We start from the raw sequence: 27,242 nt of genomic DNA on the forward strand, positions 1-27,242 counted from the left end.
AGGAACAGCATGGTGGTGAGTTCCTTGTTTTTGTTTTTGGTTTTGTTTTCCCCTCATATATCCCAGAGTTGGAGCTGAACCCACAGGATGGATTATACACACAGCCTCACCCATACCTAATTTAGTTGTTTTAGATAATGAGAATTTGGACTTTTAAGCTAACAAGATTTAGATAAGAATTTGGGCTTGATTTAATGTTGTGATGGATTGAGACTTTTGGGGACCCTAGGATAGGATGAATATATATATATATATATATACATATATATATTTTTATTGGAGTATAATTGTTTTACAATGGTGTGTTAGTTTCTGGTTTATAACAAAGTGAACCAGTTATACAAATACATATATCCCCATATCTCTTCCCTCTTGCTTCTCCTTCCCTTCCGCCCTCCCTAACCCACCCTTCTGTCTGGTCACAAAGCACCGAGCTGATCTCTCTGTGCTATGCGGCTGCTTCCCACTAGCTCTCTGTTTTACATTTGGTAGTGTGTATATGTCCATGCCACTCTCTCACTTTGTCCTAGCTTACCCTTCCCCCTCCACGTGTCCTCAAGTCTATTCTGTAGTAGGTCTGCATCTTTATTCTCGTCTTGCCCCTAGGTTCTTCATGACTTTTTTTTTTTAGTTTCCATATATATGTGTTAGCATACGGTATTTGTTTTTCTCTTTGTGACTTACTTCAGTCTGTATGACAGACTCTAGGTCCATCCACCTCACTACAAATAACTCAATTTAGTTTCTTTTTGGATGTGGCACATATATATACAGTGGGATATTACTCAGGGTGAATATATTTTGTGCATAGGGATATGTGTCTTTGGTGGCCAGAGGGTGCACTGTGGTTGATAGAATAATTGCCCCCCAAAGAGGTCCAAGTTCTAATGCCCCTAGCATGTTAACATGTTACCTTACATGGCAAAAGGGACTTTGCAGAAGTGGTTAAATTAAGAACTTTTTAATGAGGAAATTACTCTGGTTTTCTGGGTGGGCCCAGTGTCATCACAATGAGTCTGTATAAGGGAAAGAGGGAGGCAGGAGAGTTAAAGTAAGAGATGGAGATGTAATGGAACCAGAAGTCAGAGTGATAGGATTGCTGACCACAAGCCAAGGAAACTGGGAACCCTCTAGAAGCTGGAAAAGGCAAGGAAATGGATTGTCCTCTAGAGCCTCCAAAAGGAACTAAATCCTGCTAAAATCTTGATTAGAGCCCAGTAAGACACATTTTGGAATTCTGACATCCAGAACTATAAGAAAATTAATTTGTGGGTTTTCAACCACTAAGTTTAAATAGGAAATTAATACCTACTTGAAGCAAAAAGTGATGAAAATGAAAGGAGAAACAGACAAAGCACAATTATAATTAGAGACTTCAACACCTGTATCTCTTAACAATTGATAGAATGACTAGACAGAAAATCAGCAAGGATAAGAAAAGAGCTCAATAATATGAGAAACAAACAGGATCTAATTGACATTTATAAAACAGTAAACACAACAACAGCAAAACTATTCATTGTTTTCAAGTCCCCATGAAATATATACCTCTATAGATTATGTCCTAGACTGTAAGACAAACATCAACAAATTTCAAAGAATTGAGATCATGTGGTTCTCTGACCACAGTGTAATTAAACTAGAAATGAATAACGGAAAGATAGCAAGAAACTCTCCAATTACTTGAAAACTAAGCAACACGCTTCAAAATTATCCATAGGTCAAAGTGTCAAGGACAATAAAAATGCATTAACTAAAAATGAAAATGCAGCACATTAAAATTTGTGAGACACAAAGCAATGCTGAGAGGGAATCTTGCAGCACTAAATTTATACATCAGAAAAGAAGAAAAAATCCCAAATCAATAACATAAGCTTCAACTTCTATAACCTAGGAAAAAAAAGAATATATTCCCCAAAACAGAAAGAAGGAAATAATAAAGAGAAGTAAAAATGAAAGTGAAAACAGAAAAATAATAGCAAAAATCAATGAAACAAAAAGCTAGTTTTCTTGAAAATATCAATAAGGTTGACAAACTTCTAGAAAGATTAACGAAGAAAAATAGAGATGACACAAATTACCAATATCAGGAATGACAGGACGTATCACTACAGACTCTGTAGACATAAAAGGATAACAAGGGAATACTACAAATAAGTGTACACATAATTTTGACAAACTAAGTGAAATAGACCTCTACCTCAAAACACACAGACTACCACAACTCATCCAACCTAAAATATATAGTCTCACTAGCCCTATAACTAACAAGAAAACTGAATTAGTACTTAAACAAGTTACCACTGGAAACTCTCAGGACCAGATGACTTCAATGGAAAATTCTATCCAACATTTAAAGAACAATTAACAGCAATTCTCTACAATTTCTTTCAGAAACAGAAGAGGAGAAAACACTTTACAATTCATTTTATGAAGCTAGTAATACGCTGACATGAAAACAAGAAAAACACAAGCCAAAAAAAGAAAAATACAGACCAGTATACTTCATGAATATAGACACAGAAATCCTTAACAAAATATTAGCACATAAAATTCAAACTGTGTAAATAGAATTTTACCATATAACCAAGTGGAATTTATTCCAGGAATAAAGGTGTGTTTAGCATTCAAAAATTAAACAATATAATTCAGGCTAAAGAAGAAAAATCACAAAATTATATAAATCAATGCAGGAAAAACATTTGACGAAAGTCAACACTCATTTATGAGAAAAGCTCTCAGCAAACTACGAATAGAGGAGAACTTACTCATCTTGATAAAGAATATCTACTAAAAATCTACAGGTAACATACTTACTGGCAAAATACTTTCAAAAAGTATTACAAAATACAATGCTTTCCCCTTAAGACTGAGAAAAAGTGTCCATTTTCACCACTCTTATTCAACTGAGTGATAAAAGTTTTAACCTGTGTAACAAGGCAAGAAATGGAAATAAAAGGCATAGAGATACAAAATGGAGAAACAAAAGTGTACTTGCACATGGCATGATTGTCTACATAGAAAGGCATGAAATAAAAACTTCCTAGAACTAATAAATAAGTTCAACAAGGTCACAGGTTATAAGATAAACGTGCAAAAATTAATTGCATTTTATCTACTAACAATGAACACTTGAACATTGAAATTAAGAATATAATCCTATTTACAAATGCTCAAAAAATGCTTAAGTGAAAATTTAACAAAACGTACACAAGACTTGTATGCTTGCATCTACACATTGTTTATGAAAGAAATTGAAGATCTAAATAAAAGGATAAACATACAATGTCCATAGATTGGAAGACTCAGAATATCAAAGATGTCAGTTCTTCCCAAATTGATACATAGATTTAATGCAATTTTATCAAAAGCTCAGGACGATTTTTTTGAAAAAAAGAAAAAGAATTGTGGGAGAAATCAGTCTACCTTATTTCACAACTTATTCTAGAACTACAGTAATCAAGGCTATGTGGTATAGATTACATAGATCAATGGAACATAATAGAGAATCCAGAAGTAGGCCAACACAAGTATGCCCAATTGATTTTTGACAAGGGTAAGAAGGCAATTCAAGCCTTTTCAACAAATGATGCTGGATTAGTTGGAAAAAAAAAGAGAAGAACTTCCATTTAAGTCTTATACATTAACTAAAATTACCTAAAAATGGATCATAGTCTTAACAATAAAACTTCTAGAAAAAAAATACTTCTGGGAAAGAAAGTCATAGAAAATCTTCAGAATCTAAGACTAGGCAAAGCATTTTTAGACTTGATAGCAAAAGCATGATCCATAAAAGGAAAATTTGACAAATTGTACTTTATCAAAACTGATAGGGTTTCCCTGGTGGTGCAGTGGTTGAGAGTCCGCCTGCCGATGCTGGGGACACGGGTTCGTGCCCCGGTCCAGGAGGATCCCACGTGCCGCGGAGCAGCTGGGCCTGTCAGCCATGGCCACTGAGCCTGCACGTCCGGGGCCTGTGCTCTGCAACGGGAGAGGCCACGACAGTGAGAGGCCCACGTACTGCAAAAACAAACAAACAAACAAAAAACTGATAACTTTTGCTTTGTGAAGGGCCTTGTTAATACAATAAAACGATAAGCTACAGAGTGGGAGAAAACTTTTTCAAATCACATGTATGACAAAGGTCTAGTATCTAGAATATATAAAAAACTCATAACTCAACAGTAAAAAAGCAAGCCATCCAGTCAGTACATGACCAAAAGACATAATGAGACATTTCAGTGAAAAAAATATAGATGACAAATAAGCACGTGAAAAGATGTTCAACATCTTTAGTCATTAGGGAAAAGTAAATTAAATCCAAAGTAATATATCACTGTGTGCCTATCAGAATGGCCAAAATTTAAAAAGAAAAAGTCACAGCACCAAATGCTGGCAAAGATGTGGAGAAATTCATACACTGATGGTGGAAATGTTAAAGTTACAGTCGCTCTAGAAAAGTTTAGAATTATTTAACTTTTGAATGAACTCTTAATTTTGGAATAGTTGTGGATATGCATGGACTTGTGTGAAATAATACAGAGAAGTCCCATGCAATCTTTACACTGTTTAGGTGTATTTTTAATTTTTAAATTATTTCCATAAAATATTCATTAGTCAAATAAAATATGCAGGTCAAAATCTACCATTGGATTGACATTTCTTCTGTTTTTGGTAGGAAAAAAAAACTAAATATATAAAATATCAACACCACCACAAATAGAATGTATATACTACTATTACTGGTGGGAGACTTTTTTTTAAATTTTTTTGGAGTATAGTTGACTTACAATGTTGTGTTAGTTTCAGGTGTACAGCAAAGTGAATAAATTATACATATACATATATCCACTCTTATTTTTAAGATTCTTTTCCCACACAGGCCATTACAGAGTATTGAGTAGAGTTCCCTATGCTATACAGTAGATTCTTATTAGTTATCTATTTTATATATAGTAGTGTGTATATGTCAATCCCAATCTCCCGAACTATCCCTCCCCAGCTTATCCCCTGGTAACCATAAGTTTGTTTTCCACATCTGTGACTCTACTCCTGTTTTGTAAGTAACTTTATTTGTAGCCTTTTTTAGATTCCACTTATAAGCAGCATCATATGATAAATGTCTTTCTCTGTCTGACTTACTTCAGTCAGTATGACAGTCTCTAGCTCCATTCATCTTGCTGCAAATGGCATTATTTTGTTCTTTTTTATGGCTGAGTAATATTCCATTGTATATATGTACCACAACTTCTTTATCCACTTCTCTGTCAGTGGACATTTAGGTTGCTTCCACTTCCTGGCTACTATAAATAGTGCTGCAGTGAACATTGGGGTGCATGTATCTTTTCAACTTATGGTTTTCTCTGGGTATATGCCCAGGAGTGGGATTGCTGGGTCATCCAGTAGTTCTATTTTTAGTTTTTTAAGGAACCTCCATATCAATTTACATTCCCACCAACAGTGTAGGAGGGTTCCCTTTTCTCCACACCCTCTCCAGCATTTATTGTTTATAGACTTTTTAATGATGGCCATTCTGAATGGTGTGAGTTAATACCTCATTATAGTTTTGATTTGCATTTCTCTGATAATTAATGATGTGGAGCATCTTTTCATGTGCTTTTTGGCCATCTGTATGTCTTCTTTGGAGAAATGTCTATTTAGATCTTCCAACCATTTTTGGATTGGATTGCTTGTGTTTTTTTGATGTTGAGCTGCATGAGCTGTTTGTATATTTTGGAGATTAATCCCTTGTCACTTGCTTCGTTTGCAAATATTTTCTCCCATTCTGAGGGTGGTCTTTTTGTTTTGTTTATGGTTTCCTTTGCTGTGCAAAAGCTTTTAAGTTTCATTAGGTCCCATTTTTTTGTTTTTATTTTCATTACTCTAGGAGGTGGATCAAAAAAGATGTTGCTGTGATTTATGTCATAGAGTGATCTATGTTTTCCTGTAAGAGTTTTATAGCATCCAGCCTTACATTTAGGTCTTTAATCCATTTTGAGTTTATTTTTGTGTATGGTGTTAGGGAGTGTTCTAATTTCATTCTTTTACATGTAGCTGTCCAGTTTTCCCAGCACCACTTATTCTTGCCTCCTTTGTCACAGATTAGGTGACTATAGGTGTGTGGGTTCATCTCTGGGCTTTCCTGTTCCATTGATCTATATTTCTGTTTTTGTGCCAGTACCATACTGTTTTTTTGTTTGTTGTTTTTTTTTTTCTTGTGGCACGCGGGCCTCTCACTGCTGCGGCCCCTCCCGCCGCGGAGCACAGGCTCCAGATGCACAGGCCCAGTGGCCATGGCTCACGGGCCCAGCCGCTCCACGGCACACGGGATCCTCCCGGACTGGGGCATGAACCCACATCCCCCACATCGGCAGGCAGACTCCCAACCACCGTGCCACCAGGGAAGCCCAGTACCATACTGTTTTGATGACTATAGCTTTTTGTAGCATAGTCTGAAGTCAGGGAGCCTGATTCCTCCAGCTCCGTTTTTCTTTCTTAAGATTGCTTTGGCTCTTCTGGCTGTTTTATGTTTCCATACAAATTGTAAAATTTTTTGTTTTAATTCTGTGAAAAATGCTATTGATGAGTTGTTAGGGATTGCATTGAATCTGTAGATTGCTTTGGGTAGCATAGACTTTTTCACAATATTGCTTGGGTGGAGAGTTTTAAACATACCAATTAATTCAAATTGGTTGATAATTTTGAAGTTCTGCTGTTAGGTGCATACAAACTGGGGATTGATAATTCTTGACAGTGACTCCTTTGTTACTAGCTAATCTCTCTCTCTATACCTAATAATGTTCATTGTTCTGATGCTAGGAATGCAAATTTGGTTTGACATTTGGAAAAAAATCAATATAAGTACCATATTGTCCAATAAAGGAGAAAACCCATATAATCATCAGATAAAAGATGTAGAAAAAACATTTGATAAAATTCAACAGATATTCAAGATTTTTGAAAAAAAGAAGTCCTCTATAAACTAAGAATAGAAGGAAATGTCCTTAACTTAATAAAGGGCATTTATGAAAAACCCACGGCTAACATAATGCTTAATGCTGAAAGATTAAATAATTTCCCCCTAGGATAGAGAGGAAGGCATGCATATCAGCTTTCAACATTTCTATTTAACATTGTACTAGAGATCTTAGGCCTCATAATGAGTCAATAAAAAGAAACAAAAAGGCATAATGATTAGAAATGAGAAAACTGTCACTGTTTACAGATTACATGATTATATATGTAGAAAACACTATAGAATCTTCAAAGAAAATTCCTAGAACTAATAATTTATTAAGGTAACAGGATACAAACTCATTATAAACAGCCATTGTATTTCTATGTACTATAAATAAATATTTGAGGAATAATTTTTAAAAATCCACAAGGTCAAAATGATAAAATACCTAGAATATATTTAATGAAAAAGATGTATTTCTCTCAGTTGCTGAGAGAAATGAAAGTACATCTAAATAAACGGAGCAAAATACCGCATTCATGGATTTGAAGAATCTATTTTTGAGGTATCCCTTCTTTCTAAATTTATCTATATATGCAACACATTCTCAATCAAAGTTTAACTTACAGGTATCTGCGCGCGCGCACACACACACACACACACACACACACAATGAAAATTATATACACAGAATGGTGTTTATTTTTAACACCTTTATTGGAGTATAATTGCTTTACAATGGTGTGTTAGTTTCTGCTTTACAACAAAATGAATCAGTTATATATATACATATGTTCCCATATCTCTTCCCTCTTGCATTTCCCTCCCTCCCACCCTCCCTATCCCACCCCTCCAGGTGACCACAGAGCACCGAGCTGATCTCCCTGTGCTATGCGGCTGCTTCCCACTAGCTATCTACCTTACGTTTGGTAGTGTATATATGTCCAAGCCTCTCTCTCACTTCATCCCAGCTCACCCTTCCCTTCCTCCTCCCCATATCCTCAAGTCCATTGTCTAGTAGGTCTGTGTCTTTATTCCTGTCTTACCCCTAGGTTCTTCATGACATTTTTTTTCTTAAATTCCATATATATGTGTTAGCATACGGTATTTGTCTCTCTCTTTCTGACTTACTTCACTCCACCTCATTACAAATAGCTCGATTTCGTTTCTTTTTATGGCTGAGTAATATTCCATTGTATATATGTGCCACATCTTCTTTATCCATTCATCCGATGATGGACACTTAGGTTGTTTCCATCTCCAGGCAGAATGGGTTTTTTTTGATGTTTAGATGGATTTTAAAAAATTTTATACATATATCCACTCCTTTTTAGATTCTTTTCCCATATAGGCCATTACAGAGCATTGAGTAGAATTCCCTGTGCTATACAGTAGGTCTTTATTAGTTACCTATTTTATATATAGCAGTGTGTATATGTCAGTCCCAATCTTCTAGTTTATCTCTGCCCTCCTTACCCCTGGTAACCATAAGTTTATTTTCTACATCTGTAACTCTATTTCTGTTTTGTAGATAAGTTTATTTGTACCCTTTTTTAAGGTTCCACATATGAGTGGTATCATATGATAAATGTCTTTCTCTGTCTGACTTACTTCACTCAGTGTGACAATCTCTAGGTCCATCCATGTTGCTGAAAATGGCATTATTTCATTCCTTTTTATGGCTGAGTAATATTCCATTGTATATATGTACCACATCTTCTTTATTCATTCCACTGTTGATGGACATTTAGGAATGTTAATAGCAGCCTTTCCATGATAGCCAAAATCTGGAAGAACCCAGGTATCTATCTACAGAAGGATGGATAAGTAAAATATATTCTTATAATGGTATACTAATCTAGCAACGTAACAGGAGAAAATTGCTGAAAGACCAAAACGGATGAATCTAAAAACAAAAACATAAGGTTGAGCAAAATGAAGCTAGAGACAAACAAATACACACTCTATTATTTAACTTACGTGAAGTCCAAGAACAGCAAAACTAAGCTATGTTGATTGAAATCAGAAATGGTTGCCTCTAGGACGATTGTCTCTAAAGGGACAAAAGAGGAGTTTCTAGAGTAATAAAAACTTCCTGTATTTTGTTTTGAGTGGTTATTATATGGGTTTATGCAATCGTTAAAATTCATCAAACTAAATACTTAAGATCTCTGTGCGTTATGTAAATTATACCTCAATAAATTACTGTTACTGAGGCTATTATTATTGACCAATTTATTGGCCTCATGAATTTTGAAACTTGACAAAAAATATTATGGAACACTTAAAAACTCACCAACATTGTCTGTGTAAGTCAAAGAGATAGTGAGAAAGTCAGGCTTTTCAAAAACTAATTTTTTGGACACAGGACATTGGCAGAGAAAAGTTCATAAAAGAAAGTGCCCACTGATAAACATTATATGGTGATTGCTTTCCTCCCCAGGGTTGTTCCAACTGACTTAAGGCTGTATGGTTAGAATTCAGAATATCTGACAGAAATGTCCTTGACACAGTTACAATGATCTCCATCATTGCTTTGGCAAGAGTAATGTTTCAGTGTCTTTTTTCTTTCTCTTTAAATTTTGCTGTTAGCTTTAAGCCTCAGGGCAGAAGTACAGTAAAATGGGTAACTAACTGAAATATTTAAAAAACAGCCAGACAGCAGTATTCATGAACCATCACATGAAATAGCACAGAAAACTGCTGCCTCTATATAAGTATTGGTTAGATTAAGAAAGATGCTTACCCTCAGATTAAAAGTTCATCAAGGACAGGAATTTTTCTTTTATTTCACATAGCATGGCATCTGTCACAATGTTAGACACACATGTGTTAAAACACTCCCTGTTTTAATATAAGCAGAAGCTGTGCAATCTAGACATTATTCATGCAGGTATATCAGTTAACTGTTGCCACAATGATGTTGCATAACAACCCACCCCAAAACTCAGTGGCTCAAAACAGCACTTATTCTCATGAATCTGCTCTGCTGACTCATGTACCTGCCACGTACGAACTGCGAAGTCACGTGGCAAAGGGTTTGGATACCAGAAAGAGTTAAGCATTAGAGTCAATGATGCAGTCTAGTACATGAGGATCTTGAGTCTTTAATAAAATTCTAGGAAGCCTGTTGGTAAAGTGAATGTAAGATATTGCCCTACTGAATCACCTTGATGTTATATATCAAAGTAAACCAAGAACCTGGGAATATTGTTGCCTGAAGTATAAAATCTTGCCTAGAGAACAAATTCCTCTCACTGCTTCAGTATTTTTCTATAGATCAATTTGAGGATAACTGACATCTATGTAATATTGAATCTTTCTACCAATGAACAAAGTACATCCCTCAGTATATAGTGAGGTTCCTAATGCTTTTTGTTTTTAGAGTTTATTTGAAAATCAATTATATAGAGCCATTTCTCTCTCTCCCTCTCTCTCTCTCTCTCTCTCTCTCTCTCTCTCTGTCTCTTTTTAAAAGAAGGAGTATTTTGGTTATTTAGAGATGTATATAATTCCACTCTTTAGTTTATTCCCAAGGTGAGACGTAGGATCCCTTGTGTCATAAGCTGACTAAATTCAGTTACTTTGCTTTGGAGCGTACTGCAAAATACAGAAACTTACTATCACAGACCCTGACAACTACGTCTAAACTTCCATCTCATTGCTAACACCTACCCTGCCTCAAATAATAACTGACTGCATTCAGGGTGGTAGGTAAATTCCAGAAAGGGCAGCGTGATAAGGCAAGTGAGGTGGTATGATGTTTTTTGATCTTACACATAATCAGCTTCAGAACTTACTCATCTTTAAAAATCCCTTATCGGTACACTGTGCCATATGCACCCAACTTTATACACACAATCCCTGGGGTGATAAGCTCCCTTTCCCACGTCCCTATTTTCCTGCCAACCCAGATTAACATTCTAAAGTCACATTAGGTATGGGAGTGCAAAGGTCTAGACTTAAATTGAAGAATTTTTTTAAAGCCTCAGGCTTTAGGATTTTCATAATGAGATATGAAAACATGCAGCTCAGCCTATTTCTGAAAGTTGTCAATATAGCTGAGAGTTAGTCTAGTTACTGCTCTGTCTTGATGACTCTAGGACACTGGTGGCTAACTCAGACAGCTGATGGGTCTGGGTCTCTTAGGACACTAGAAGTGGCAACCATGTTTCCCAGCTACCCAAGTCTGTATTTTTACCTAGACACATGAAGGAATATAATTGTAACCACTGGGGAGTCCAACCTTTGCAAGTATAAAGTATTGTTCCTATCTTAAGGTTTGGAAAATAGACCTATGCCACATTACAAAGCACAGAAAGAGAGGGAAGAAGACAATAATAAGGGATGTGGTAATCCTTTATGGTGTCACCCAAGATTTCCAGTTGCAGCAATAAAGGATTTTGAAGAATTTCTTGTAAGGCTGTCTCAGCATGGTGACTGTCAATGGCCATCTCAGCAAGTGCTCTACCAGGAGCTGGTCCTCAGAAGTAGTGCTGCCAAGGGAGAAATATCAGATGATTCATCTACCCAGGAGCATGGAATTATTCTAGGAAGCAAGAAGTCTCCACAATTCATAGAGGAGCATATTAGAGCTATCTTCAAGAATGGCATATGGGTCTCACAGGGAGATCAGCTTGGTGCTTTGTGACCACCTAGAGGGGTGCGATAGGGAGGGTGGGAGGGAGACGCAAGAGGGAGGGGTATGGGGATATATGTATACGTATAGCTGATTCACTTTTTTATGCAGCAGAAACTAACACAACAATGTAAAGCAATTATACTCCAATAAAGATGTTAAAAAATAAATAAATAAAAGTTAAAAAAAAAAGAATAGCATGTGGGTCTCAACATAATGCAGTAAGTCCCATATATACAAATGAGTTCCGTTCCAAGGGCATGTTCATAAGTCCAATTTGTTCATAGGTCCAAAAAAGTTAGCCTAGGTACCCAACTAAGACAATTGGCTATATAGTACCATAGTGTAATAGGTTTATAATACTTTTCACACAAATAGTACATAAAAACCAACACAAAAAATAAAGAAAACCTTTTAAATATTACAATACAGTACCTTGAAAAGTACAGTAGTACAGTACAACAGCTGGTATACAGGGACTACCATCGATTGATCAGGCAAGAAGAGTTACTGACTGGAGGAGGGAGAGGAGGTGGGAGGTTGTAGAACTGAAGGATCATAGGCAATAGGAGACAGAGAGTTAGCTGCAATTTCACTCACACCTGATGTTTGTGGCACAGGTTCTGGTTTCTTGTTGGATTCAATTCTATCTACCCTCTTGAAGAAAACGATCCAGTGATGTCTGGGTAGTAGCTCTTTTTTTCCTCATCATATATGACACAGTAACACTGGATTGCATTCCGAACGGCTGCTGCTACCTTCATGTACCATTCTACGTTCGGGTCCTGTGCCTCAAAAACTAACAGTGCCTTCTCAGATAAAGAAAATCCCCTTGCCATTTCCTGCATCGTGAATCTCTTTGGTTCTTCAGTTACTACTTCTTCCTCTTGTCTCTCTTCATCCTTTCTCTGGGCCTCCAGTTCCATCAGGTCTTCATTAGTAAGCTCCTCGTGTTGCACAGCCAGGGGTTCAATGAAGTAGTCCTTTTGCAGATCTAGCTCCAGCTTCTCATTGAGGGTCACTAAGTTGCTGAAGACCTCTTTGGACTCCTCATCCACCTTCTCAATTCTACAAAAATCATGGACAAACTGTGGGCAAAGTTTCTTCCAAACCCCATTCATGATGATGGCCGTAACCTCATGCCAAGGAAAGTCAATGTTTTTTATGGCCTTGTAGATGTTATAGTCCTTCCAAAATTGTCACAAGGTTGTTACTGATTTGTCACTTGCCTTTACTGCCTGACAAAAAGTGTGATACAAATAATATTTCTTGAAAGTTGCTGTAATTCCCTGGTCCATAGGTTGGATGAGCAATGTAGTATTCAGTGGCAGATGCACTACTTTGACGTTGGGATGAAAGTTGTCCACGAATGGGTGGTGGCCCAGAGCATTGTCGAGGAGCAAAAGAAGATTGAATGGGACGTCCTTCTCCAAGCAATATTTCTCTACCTCCATGATAAAGTGGTAGAAAACCCAGTCTTGGAAAATGGCCTGTGTAACCCAGGCTTTGGTGTTATTCTTCTGCACAACAGGAAGAGAGCCCTTGGCTATGTTTTTAAGGGTTCTTGGGTTCTCTGAATGATAAACTAAGAGAGGCTTCAGCTTCATATCACCGGCAGCATTGCCACCAGAGTTAGCCTATCCTTTGCTGCTTTATAGCCTGACATCAACTTTTCCTCCTTACTGATGTAACTTAGCTCTGGCATCCTCTTCCAATACAGTCCTGTCTCATCCACATTAAAAACCTGCTCGGGTAAATACATGCCTTCATCAATAATTTCTCAAAGCGTTTTAGGAAATTCCCAGGCAGCTACCATATCTGCACTTGCTGACTTGCCACTTACCTTTACATCATTCTGGTTGGCTGTAGCCTTGAACCGATGAAACCAGCCATGGCTGGCATTAAACGATGTGCCCACTGATTCTTCGCTATGTTTCTTCTTCAAGTCTTCATAAAGCCTTTTAGCTTTCTCTTGAATCAGCATTAAGCTGAGTGGGACTCAACGCTGATGCTGATCCTGCATCCACACACTGAGAAATTTCTCTATCTCCTCCATTGCTTTTCCACACTCCTTTGACATTATTGTCGACATCATTGGCACAGCAGACTTCACATGTTCCATCATCTTGTTCTTTAAAATTGTGTCGATGGTTGAATGATTCATGTTATAAGAATGAGCGACTGCCATCGTTTCGCCTCACTCCACTCTTTCGATTATTCTCACTTCTGTTTCCATCGTTATTGCTTGGCACTTCTTAGCAGTACCAGCTACATCACTGCTACTTTCACACTTGCTTCCAGACATCCTGGCCTTGAAATAAAGATACTGTACTGCTGTAGTCTATACACTGCTGTAGGGTAAAGTACACAAAAGCATATCCACTTGTAGAGGATGCATGCACATGACAATGTACACCAGGCACGTGAACTAACTTATATGATTGGACATGCAAACGCACGTTCACATCTTTGAAAGTTTGCAACTTGAAGGTTCGTATGTAGGGGACTTACTGTAAAAGCCATTTATGAGAAACCCATGGCCAATATAATACTCAGTTGTGAAAAACTGAAAGCCTTCGCACTAAATTCAGGAATAAGACAAGGATGCCCACTGTCACCACTTCAATTCAACATAAAATTGGAGTCCTAGCCACGCAATCAGACAAGAAAAAGAACTAAAAATTATCAAATTGGAAGAGAAGAGGTATATTATTTGTAGATGATATGATACTCTATATAAAGAGCCCTAAAGACTCCACACAAAAACTATTAGACCTAATAAATGAATTCAGCAAGGTAGCAGAATACAAGATTAATATACAGAAATTGGTTGCATTTCTTTACACTAACAATGAAATATCAGAAAGAGAAAGTTTAAAAAATCACATTAAAAATAAAATAGAACACCTAGGAATAAACTTAACCAAGGAGGTGAAAGACCTATATGCTAAAAACTATAAAACAATGATAAAAGAAATTGAAGATGATTCAAAGAAATGGAAAAATATCCCACGCTCTTGGATTGGAAGAATTAATATTGTTAAAATGGCCATACAACCCAGAGCAATCTATAGATTTAATACGATCTCTATCAAAATCCCCTTGAGGGAATCATCTGGCAGTGGTTAAGACTCTGTGCTTTCACTGCCAGGGGCACGGGTTCAATCCCTGGTCAGGGAACTAAGATCCAGAAAACTGCACAGTGTGCCCAATAAGAAAAATAAGTCAAATAAACCCTATTCTTTAAAAAAAAAATCCCCTTGACATTTTTCACACAACTAGAACAAATAATCCTAAAATTTATATGGAAGCCCAAAAGACCCAGAATTGCCAAAACAATCCTGAGGGAAAAGAAGAAAGCTAGAGGCGTAACCCTTCCACACTTCAGACAATATTACAAAACTACAGTAGTCAAAACATTGTGGTATTGGCACAAAAACAGACACATAGATCAGTGGAACAGAATAGAGAGCCCAGAAATAAACCCACACACCTATGGTCAATTAATCTACAACAAAGGAGGCAAGAATATACAATACTGAAAAGACAGTCTCTTCAGCAAGTGGTGTTGAGAAAGCTGGATAGCCTCATATAAATCAGTGAAATTAGAATATTCCCTCACACTATATATAAAAATAAACTCAAAATTGTTTAAAGACCTAAATTTAAGACATGACAGCATAAAACTCCTAAAAGAGAACATAGGCAAAACATTCTCAGACATGAATCGTAGCAATATTTTCTTACTCCCCAAGGCAAAAGAAATAAAAGTAAAAATAAACAAGTGAGACCAAATCAAATTTAAAAGATTTGCACAGCAAAGGAAACCATCAACAAAAGGAAAAGCAGCATAAGGAATGGGAGAAAATTTTTGCAAACGATGTGACTGACAAGGAATTAATATCCAAAATAGACAAGCAGCTCATAAAACTCAATGTCAAAAAAACAAACAACCCAGGCTTCCCTGGTGGTGTAGTGGCTAAGAATCTGCCTGCCATTGCAGGGGACACGGGTTCGAGCCTGGGTCCAGGAAGATTCCACATGCCGCGGAGCAACTAAGCCCGTGGGCCACAACTGCTGAACCCGAGTGCTGCAACTACTGAAGCCTGTGTGCCTAGAGCCCATGCTCTGCAACAAAAGAAGCCACCACAATGAGAAGCCTGCGCATTGCAATGAAGAGTAGCCCCTGCTCACCACAACTAGAGAAAAGCCCGCGTGCAGCAGCAACAAAGACCCAAAGCAGCCAAAAATAATAAATAAATAAAATAAATAAATTTATTTAAAAAAAACCCAATCAAAAGGTCGACAGAAGACCTAAGTAGACATTTTTACAAAGAAGACCTACAGTTGACCAACAGGCACACGAAAAGATGCTCAACACGCTAATAATTAGAGAAATCCAAATGAAAACCACAATGAAGTATCAACTCACAACAGTCAGAATGGCCATCATCAAAAAGTCAAGAAGTAATACATGCTGGAGACAGTGTGGAGGAAAGGGAACCCTCCTACACTATTGGTGGGAATGTAAATTGGTGCAGCCACTATGGAGAACAGTATGGAGCTTCCTTAAAAAACTAAAAATAGAGCTGCCGTTTGATCCAGCAATCCCACTCCTGGGCATATATTCAGAAAAGATGAAAACTCTAATTCAACAAGATACATGCACCCCAGTGTTCATACCAGCACTATTTACAACAGCGAAGACATGGGAAAAACCCAAGTGCCTATCAATACAAGATTGGTTTAAGATGTGACACACACACACACACACATATATGACACACAGATAATGGAATATTACTCGGCCATGAAAAGAAACGAAATTGAGTTATTTGTAGTAAGGTGGATGGACGTAGAGTCTGTCATACAGAGTGAAGTAAGTCAGAAAGAGAAAAACAAATACCGTATGCTAAAACATGTATATGGAATCAAAAAAATCCCAGAAAGGTTCTAAAGAGCCTAGGGGCTGGACAGGAATAAAGACACAGATGTAGAGAACAGACTTGAGAACACGGGGAGGGGGAAGTTTAAGCTGGGAGGAAGTGAGAGAGTGTCATGGACATATATACACTACCAAATGTAAAATCGATAGTTAGTGGGAAGCAGCCATATAGCACAGGGAGATCAGCTTGGTCCATTGTGACCACCTAGAGGGGTGGGATATGGAGGGTGGGAGCGAGACCCAAGAGGGAGGAGATATGGGGATATATGTGTATGTACAGCTGATTCACTTTGTTATAAAGCAGAAACTAACACATAGTTGTAAAGTAATTATACTCGAATAATGATGTGAAAAAAATTCATACAAAGAAAAAATAGAATGTTGTATGGAGACTCTCTATCCTAGGAGCCTCATGTATCTGAAAGGTCTTGAAAACTGTGACTCACCAGAAATATTGATGATAAAAGCCACTCAAAGATGAATGAACCTGCCGGAAGGCACAGATACTTAAACAAACTACTGCTTTGGACAGCAGTTCACTGACAGCAACTATCAGCAGAATTTCTTGTTGGCAAGAACCTTCCCTGGGAGCATAAATGGCTTTGAACTCAGGAAACTCAAGGTCTGTGGTTTTCTATGCCATTGTAACTTGTGTTAGTACCTTCTCTTATGCATAAGGAGATTTAATTTTATATTGGCATATCAGTAGGATTCACAATAAGAAAGAATAATAATTTTTCACTAAAACAACAAAAACCACTTAGAATTGGAAGTCCTTAAACCTTCCGTTGTGTACTGACTGGTTTTGGTGACCTTGAATTCGAATTCATAGTTTAGACCCCATAGTTTAGAGTCTGAGAACAGGGTTATGAAAAGGTGGGCATGTCATGGACCTACAAAATGGGCTTGTCTTTGTCTATCTCTCTTAGTTTTTAAGGCTTTCATTGAAATGCACGTTTGACAGTAGACAGAGTATATTGGCTGTATACTGATATTCATCTAAATGTAAGGAGAAGCAGTAGAGTAGAAGATGATAGCTGTAGTAAGAGATATTCACTTTGATAAATGGGGATATCACTAATGCAAATTTAATTGGAGTTGACGAATTTTTTGAAATTGGTGTGTTGCCTAATATCTTAATAGAATGTGTAGGGAAATAAGAATTTATAGCAAGAATAGTTAGTCCTTTTAGATTTCAATTAACATCCTCATATAATACTTGTATTTATATAGAAGCCAGTGTATGTTCCGGATCTATAACATAAGACCTTTCCTGTTGTTCATGTTATGTGGCTTGCACCCATAACCAATGTAGTAATTATAATATCATTCTGCTATGATTTGGGGTAAAGATTAAAAGCCATCCTCACAAAAGTAAAATCTCAACATTCAGTTTTGTTCAACATTCAAGTAATTGTCTATCATGGAGAAGTCCCATGTACAATTAGTACTGGGGCACATGTTGAACCTCAAGGCACCTCTCAGTCTATTTAGGAACGTGATTTACCTGGATCTTCACAGAGAGCTGTTACTTTTCTCATTTTTAATTTTTGTTTTTGCAATATTCTGGATTCCATTTTCATAGCACATCAGAAGCAATATATCTGAATGTCAGTGTGTTATTTCTATACCTTCTGGATTTCTGACTTCAGGCACAAATAACCAAAGAGTAGATGGATAACAGTTTTAACCTATGGTTGTCTATAAGAAAGTAAAACTGAGTTCCATTCCGGAAGTGCATGAGTACCAACTACGATAGGTAGGTTCACTCATCTCCCCGTTTCTAAGCCTCATGGGGTGGTTTCCACATCTGAGATATGGACTTAAGAAGAGTAAGGTGTAGAAAAACAAGGGACCAAACTAGGAATGAAGGGAGCTGGGGAGAGAAGACTGAGAGAAGATAGGGATTATAAAGCTGAAATGAGCAGGGGGACTTACGAGCACTGATGAAAAGAAATGAAGCCTGGTAATCAAGTGGAGCTTTGTCTTTATTTTTACGACGTGTTCTTTGCCTTCAGTCATCACTGCTTTTATTTTCATCACTTTAGGGTCTTATTGACGCATACCAGACTTAGGGGATTTACGTGGGGCTTCACGACCCTGGGGGTACCCATACTCTAGTGAGATCAACTGAGAAAGTGGGAAAAGCAAAGGAAGAAAAGGAAATTCCTAGCTGACATGGAAATAGGGATTTTGTTGACACATACCTGGTAAGCAAATTAATTATGTATGGGGAACTGGCTCTTAGGCGTTTTGCTATCAAACATCCTATTTTCCTTTTAAAATTAAAATTCTTCACAGAAACCTTTTCTATAACTTTTTCCTCCAAGTAAATTGAACTTGAAATGCTCTAAGCTGTCAAGAAATACATTTTGGAAATTACCTGCATTTCTATAAAGCACAGCTGATACATGAAAATAAAAGTAGATTGCTGCTGCTTATCTCTTCTTTTATATGAATTCTAAACATCTAGAGTTAGTAATTTTTATTTGGTTGATACAGATTATTAACTCACTCTTGAAACGCCTATATTTAATGTTCTTGAGTGGTCAACTATTACAGTATGCGGCCTGACAACCCACCACAAATATCTTGGTGGCATATGGTAATAAGCATTTTTTCCTCACATGTCTGAGGGTAGACTATAGGTTGGATCACCTGGGCTAAGACTGACTGTTGTGATTTTCTGGGGAAGCTCTGTTCCATATGTCTTTCGTCTCCCTCCTGAGGTCAACACACTAACCTGGGCATGTTTTCTCATAATAGCAGAAGTGCAAGAGAGTAAGCCCAATTATAAAAGAGCTTGTCCAGGATTTGCACACGTAAACTCTGCTATCATTCCTTTGGCCAAAACAAATCATATGGTCTAATGCAAAATAAAGGGGTGGAGAAAAAGAGTTTAACAGCGGGAATACAAAGTCACGTGGAAAATGGCCTGAAATCAAAGAGGGTAGAAGAATTGGAGCCATTAATGTAATATACTGTATCTTGTAAACTCAAATGTGACATGTCTTCTCCATTTCGCTTTTCAGATATACATGCATACATATGTATACATAAAGATATACACATATGTACACAATATCTTTAATTAAACAGTAGTATTTTCTTATGTAGAAAAGTCATTTTTCTCAACTAAACGTACAACTTTGAGAGGAAACTAATGGGTAAGGGAGGAAGGTAACAGCAGACAAACTAGCCAGACAACCTGAATCAATTCTTGTGAACAGGGGATTCTCTTCCTTTGTCTTCTCTTCCCTTCCCTACACACACGCGCGCGCACACACACACACACACACACACACACACCCCCATATTTGAAGTTGTAGTGCATACGGACATTTAAAAGTATTCAAGTAACCAAATAACCTTCTTAGATAAGACATTTTTCTATAAGGTCTTTGACTATATCTGGCATGTAGATAATCCTCATTTCTTTTTACCAAAAAAAAGGTAAAATACATTTCAGTTGTTTTCGAGATGGCATTAGGAAATTGCTTTGAATAAATCAGCAACATAGTGGGAAAAAAGCCCACACACTCAGTAGGCATATCTTTCTCAGAATCCATGTATTGCGAAGAGATGGATGAGTAAATGCCTCCAAGGAAATCTCCACCCAGCCTTGCTCAGTTACCTGAGTCACTCTTTAACGTTGCCAGTGTGACACTTCCAATTCTTCAGAGCTCAGATAAATCACCAAGCCTCACAGAACTATGAGAATCATACCGTGTTCTGCAGAGCTGCCAGATCTCACTGCCCTTCCCAGCCCAATCACAGAAGGCAGAGGTTACTCATCAAATAATTTTCTCTCCTTCAGCCTTGACCTTCAGTCATTGCTTATCTATTCTCTCAGTGCATCCGCCCTGCATTCCAGCCCCTTTCTCTTGCTTGGGTCCTCATTACCATTTCTTGGGCTATTGAAAAAATTTCCTCAAGAGAACCTCTCCCCTCAACCTTCTAATCTAATCCTGTATACTATTCCCATAGTCTAATCAACCTCCTCCCCCAAAACACATGCACATGCAAGTCCAAGCTCTTCTGTGGTTCTGCATTTCCTGGCTTTATTCTGGACTCTTCCTTTTTTCCCAATTAAGTCTCCCAACCCTAGTAACGTACTCACAGTCTAGACTGACCTGCTCATACCAGTGTGCCTGGATTTTACAGGTTTTAGTATGAAAGTCCCATATCAGTTCCAGGCAAACCTGGATGGTTGATCACTCTAACTCATAAATACACCACACACACACACACACACACGTAATGTATTTAACAAATACGTATTGAGGACTTAACATGTACCACGCACTTTTCTGGATACTAGAGATACAGCAGTAAACAAAAAGACAAGGTCTTTTCTTGTAGGCCTCAAAATGCTAATAGGAAGAGACAGATGTTGCACAAATAAAAGATAGATAGATAGATAGATAAATGGATGGATGGATGTACTGTCTTGTGCATTTGTCTCCTCTTAAGGTGGTAGTCTATTCCACTTGGGATAGTCTGTTCCTTTCTCTCTCCCTCTCCCTCTTTCTCTCACTCTTTATATGTATATGTGTATCTATATCTTTATATCTATTTCAGTGGTGATATCTGCTGTGAAGAAAAATAAAGGAGAGAGTGAAGAAGTAGGTGGTGGGTAGGTAATATTTTTACAGGAGAAGAGGGACATTCTCTCTGATGAAACTTCTTCATATATTCTACAATTAATAGCTTGCATGTCTCCTCAAGTGCCCTACAATATCCAGTTCATTCTTTCATGCATTCATTAACCTATTAATTCACACCACAAGTTTTATTGCAACACCTACTATCCACTAGACATGGTTTTAGAAATTGGTGAGGAAAGAGTGAGTGGAACTCACATACTCCCCACTGTCATGGTTCTTATAGTTAGGTGCAAAAAAGAAAACTTGGACCAACAATCACACAGATACATTTATAATGGTAAATTGTGCTAAGTACCAGGAAGGAACTGAATGGGAAGCTCTGGGTATTTAACATCAGGATCTAATTTTGATTCAAGAGTTAAGAATGCTTTCAGAATAATTGATATTTGAGTCCCAGAGACTAGTAGAATTAGCCAGTGTAGGAATGTTGGGGAGGGAAAATACTGTAGGCAGAGGGAGAAGCACATGTGAAGCTCTTAAGAAAGGGAATAAATTTTATTCTGGAGCAGAGAGAAAGCCCGTATGTGTGGAGCACACTGAGTGATAGTGGTGGGTGATAAGTGTTGAGGAGAGAGTAGAGGCTAGATCAGGGAAGTCCTTAGAGTCCAAAGAATCTTGGTCTCGGCTGCACATTGGAATCATTTAGCCTTTTATAAAATCCTGTTGCCTGCTTCCCTTCTTAGAGATTCTGGTTTGGGGGCGCAGACTTGGCATTAGGTTTTAAAAAGTTTCCCGCTGGTGAGTATTTTTCCCAAGTATAATCTTTCACCTGTTTCCTGAAACAGGAAACGACCTCGCTCCAGTTTTTGCTTACTGGAGCCAGAAATATTTTTCCCAGGTTCAAGCGCTATCTTTTCTTGGAGTATTTACCTCCTTCCTCAGCTGAAGATAACCTCTTGTCTCTCTTTGCCCTTTGATGTCTTGTTTAGATACAGCATTAGAGAGCATCAGAAACTAACATTCTAATTAACTTTGCAAACAACTTTGAACCTGCTTTCTCACATATCAATCGCCTGGTTTGTCTTTGCCTCGTTTCCATCCTTCTTCCTGCCCCTCAAAAACTTAGTGCAGAGACTTGATTGTAGTAGATATTAGGTATGAATTTGTGAAATTGAATAAACTACCACCTTAAGAGGAGACAAATGCACAAGATAGTACAATATCTCTAAATCTTGGATTTACATTCATGCGGGTGAATAAGCTTACATGCAGTCACATTACTTGGCTGTCTTTGAGATAAGCACAGGCAAAAGTAATTGTCATTTTTGATTTAGCATTCTAAGCCAAGATGAAAAAAAGATGGTGTTCTGCAGGCTCTAAATTTGATCTTACTTTAATGGCTTTATTTTCCATTATAACTTTTTAAAAGTTGGGAATAAACATGCTGAACTCTTCTTATTCATTTTTTTTCTGGTGAACCATACATCTAAATAGTGTTCATTTGCTTTGAATGTTCCTGGCATCATTTTTAGTTAGTGCCTCTGATCTTGTTAATGGCAGAATCCATTTTTATTTTTTAATCAAGAATTCTGTCTTTGATAGTGAGTTACTGAGAAAGAAATAGATAAAACCTGAACTATCCAAAGGGAATTTCCCTGGCCTGCCTTGTGGAGATAGCCCAACATCAGGCAAGGTTATTAATCAGCATGCCTTTCTTTATGGACAACAAGTTCTTATTCTTCTATTGTTTAAGAAAAACAAAATCACTTAAATGAAAACTGAAATATTTCATAATCAAACATCTTTGCCTTAAAACGAAACATGTATCATTAACTCAGTAATCTGAAAGCACAGATGAAGAAAGGAAGGCAGAATAATATTTCCATTCTGAAACTGCTATATCGGGACATCCCTGGTGGTGCAGTGGTTAAGACTCCACGCTTCCACTGCAGACGGCATGGGTTCAATCCCTGGTCGGGGAACTAAGATTCTGCGTGCTGTGCAGTGTGGCCAAAAGTTTAAAAAAATAATAATAATAAAATAAAAATAAAACTGCTGTATCAATGTGACTATCTTTGATAGCAGATAGAACAGGAATATACTACACTTTTAAAAGTTAGGACACATTTTATTTCACTGATCAAGAAGACCAAAAAGACAGCTCCAGGGTTGTTTTATTCAGTCTCAAGGACACCTTTAAGGGTCACATTTTTCCAACATATGTTTTGCCATCCTTCCTGTTTCAAGGAGATCCTCAGGCTAATTCCCCTCATAATAGTAACATGGCTGCCACTGTTCCAAGCATCACATCTAAACGTGACAATGTCCAGAGAAACATCCCTTGGCCTACTTTGGTCTCCTTAAAAAAAAACAAGTAACACTTCGCTCAAAGTTGCCTTCTCCTTCGCCACTCAGAAGACTTCCTCTCACCATTTAATTGACCAGAATTATGCAACAAGTCCAAAGCAAAGGAAATGGTGCCACCACTATGGGATCAGTCCAATCAAGAACCATCTTTAGGGGCTGGCCTGAATCATGTTTTCGTTTTTGTTTTCTTTTGTTTTTTATAAAAAGAAACCTTAGCATTGTGGACATTTTTACATTGTGTGTTTCTGCAGTGTGAAAACGTGATATTGATGTTAGATTGGGAGACTGAGGGCATCGTGTGGGTAAGGAGTTGGGATCAGGCTTTGAAGTTGGGGTTTGGGTTAAGGAAGATAAGCTGTTAGGGTTCCAAGGATCGACTCAGGCTGGAAAAAGGAGTGAGTCTAAAATTGGGAGAGAGGGAAGGATGGGGTTAATTGAATTGTGGAGCCGCAGGAGGCTAACAATTCCCAGATTTGACAGTGTACTTCTAAGGGGCTATTGACGTACAGGTTGATCACTCTGTAAAACACTAGGGTAGAAAATGCCCTGCTTTCATACCCAGAAGACAGCGTAACACATAGTGAAGAGAGGCTTATTCTACCTATTTGCACAAGAAATCCCAAATAACTGTGATGTTTTAGCACCTCAAGAAGTCAAGCACAATGGAAATAAAAACAAAAATAAACAAATGGGACCTAATGAAGTTTAAAAGCTTTTGCACAGCAAAGGAAACCATAAACAAGACAAAAAGACAACTCTCAGAATGGGAGAAAATATTTACAAACGAATCAATGGACAAAGGATTAATCTCCAAAATATATAAACAGCTCATGCAGCTCAATATTAATGAAACAAACAACCCAATCCAAAAATGGGCGGAAGACCTAAGTAGACATTTCTCCAAAGAAGACATACAGATGGCCAAGAGGCACATGAAAAGATGCTCAGCATCACTAATTATTAGAGAAATTCAAATCAAAACTACAAGGAGGCATCACCTCACACCGGTCAGAATGGCCATCATCAAAAAATCTACAAACAATAAGTGCTGGAGAGGGTGTGGAGAAAAGGGAACCCTTTTGCACTGTTGGTGGGAATGTAAATTGATACAGCCACTATGGAGAACAGTATGGAGGTTCCCTAAAAAACTAAAAATAAAATTACCATATGATCCATCAATCCCACTACTGGGTATATACCCAGAGAAAACCATAATTCAAAAAGACACATGCACCCTAATGTTCATTGCAGCATTATTTACAATAGCCAGGTCATGGAAGCAACCTAAATGCCCATCGACAGACAAATGGATAAAGAAGATGTGGTACATATATACAATGGAATATTACTCAGCCATAAAAAGGAACGAAATTGGGTCATTTGTTGAGACGTGGATGGATCTAGAGACTGTCATACAGAGTAAAGTAAGTCAGAAAGAGAAAAACAAATATCTTATATTAATGCATATATGTGGAACCTAGAAAAATGGTACAGATGAACCGGTTTGCAGGGCAGAAGTTGAGGCACAGATGTAGAGAACAAATGTATGGACACCAAGGGGGGAAAGCCATCGGGGAGTGGGGATGGTGGTGTGATGAATTGGGCGATTGGAATTGACATGTATACACTGATGTGTATAAAATTGTTGACTAATAAGAACCTGCTGAATAAAAAAATAAATAAAATAGAATTCAAAAATTCAAAAATAAATAAATAAAAATAAAAAAGAAGTCAAGCACACTAACCCAATTCCCTTTGCTAGAACTGTATTTGGGATTTTTGTTCCAATGTTTATAATTATGTTTTTCTCTTACTGTCCTTGTTCAGTTTGGCTATTAAGGTTGTTATTAGCCAAATCAAATGATACAATTAGCTTTCTCTCATTTTTGTTCTTTGAAACATTTGTATAAGATAAGGCTTTTAACGTTTCCTGAATATTCACTAAAGATTTATCTGCAAAATCATCTGGCCTTGTTATCTTTTATGAAATAGGAATTGGGATTGTTCTTTTTCCCTACAATTCACTTTCTTCAAATGTTACTGGTATTTGGCTATTTTCTATTTATACTTCTTTTTTTAACTTCTTATTTTATATTGGAGTATAGGCAATTAACAATGTTGTGATAGCTTCAGGTGCACAGCAAAGGACTCAGCCATACATAGACATATATCCATTCTCCCCGAACCTCCCCTCCCATTCAGGCTGCCATATAACATGGAGCAGAGTTCCCTGTGCTTTACAGTAGGTCCTTGCTAGTTAATCATTTTATTTTATTATTTTTTAATATCTTTATTGGAGTATAATTGCTTTACAGTGGTGTGTTAGTTTCTGCTTTATAACAAAGTGAATCAGTTATACATATACATATGTCCCCATATCTCTTCCCTCTTGCGTCTCCCTCCCTCCCACCCTCCCTATCCCACCCCTCTAGGTGGTCACAAAGCACCGAGCTGATCTCCCTGTGCTTTGTGACTGCTTCCCACTAGCTATCTATTTTACATTTGGTAGTGTATATATGTCCATGCCACTCTCTCATTTCATCCCAGCTTACCTTTCCCCCTCCCCGTGTCCTCAAGTCCATTTTCTACATCTGTGTCATTATTCCTGTCCTGCCCCTAGGTTCTTCAGAACCATTTTTTTTTAGATTCCATATATATGTGTTAGCATACGGTATTTATTTTTCCCTTTCGAACTTACTTCACTCTGTATGACAGACTCTAGGTCCATCCATCTCACTAGAAATAACTCAATTTCGTTTCTTTTCATATGGCTGAGTAATATTCCTTTGTATATATGTGAATATTCTCAATACTACAGAACTATACACTTAAACCTAATTAAAATTTTATGTGCATTTTACCAGTTAATTTTTTTAACTGTATATAAATCTGCTACTTAGAGGTAGGTCAGATTTTTTGGCAAAGTTTAGTCTGATGATTAAAAAACCAAGGAGTTAAGCACTGTTACTTCCAGTTTAAGATAAGCTTTAGATCTGAAAATTAGTTTGAATATATACTAGAATTATTCTGTCTTTAACTATGAATTCAGCTTTAATAAACCTGTCCAGTGATACTCCAAGGCCCCAATTAATTACTGTTTCCTCTGACAACCATCTCAGAAGAATTCCTTTTTTTGAGTAGAATCCTGTACATATTGCTAGACTAATCCACTTAGTTGTACATGTGTCTGCCTCTAGAGTTTAATGTCAAGGCTTATCCTTTAGGTGACTTTGTTTCCTCGGTTCTTAGTACTATGTCAGGCACAGAGCTGGCAGGTAATAAGAGTTTACTGAATTCATTGAACAAATATTTATTAATCCCTTAATATGTACAAGGACCAAGATAGATGCATTTTTAATGTTGCCTTTACTCAGTAGTAGTCAAAACTTCACACAGGAAATAATCTAAAGCATAATCACAATGTTGTTATTGACCAACTAGAGTGAGTATATTTTATTCAAAAGATGTTTGATATTTGGTAGAAGGCAAAATAATGATTTAGCTTATGATAACAGAATGCATAAATTTGTAATTTCAGGCCTCTGAAAGACAGACATACATACTTTAGACACAAACTTTCTTCCTGGTATCTTTGTATATATCCCATACTTGGTGGTGACAATTCTTAAAATTAGACCTGGAAAGTGCCTTTTTTGCCTCAAAAACGTTTCTGTAATTTGTTTGGCAATTACAGATACACTAATGCATGTAGCTAAATGTAGCTAC

General features: G+C 37.3%; 1 long non-coding RNA gene across 1 annotated transcript in view; it reads left to right on the forward strand.

The window, feature by feature from the left end:
* Window positions 1-27,242, forward strand: part of LOC132594522 (uncharacterized) — a 432,335-nt gene that overhangs the window by 332,605 nt on the left and 72,488 nt on the right. The gene's annotated exons all lie outside the window — the stretch shown is intronic.

The sequence above is a fragment of the Globicephala melas genome, chromosome X (assembly GCF_963455315.2).
Source record: "Globicephala melas chromosome X, mGloMel1.2, whole genome shotgun sequence".
Classification (NCBI taxonomy): domain Eukaryota; kingdom Metazoa; phylum Chordata; class Mammalia; order Artiodactyla; family Delphinidae; genus Globicephala; species Globicephala melas.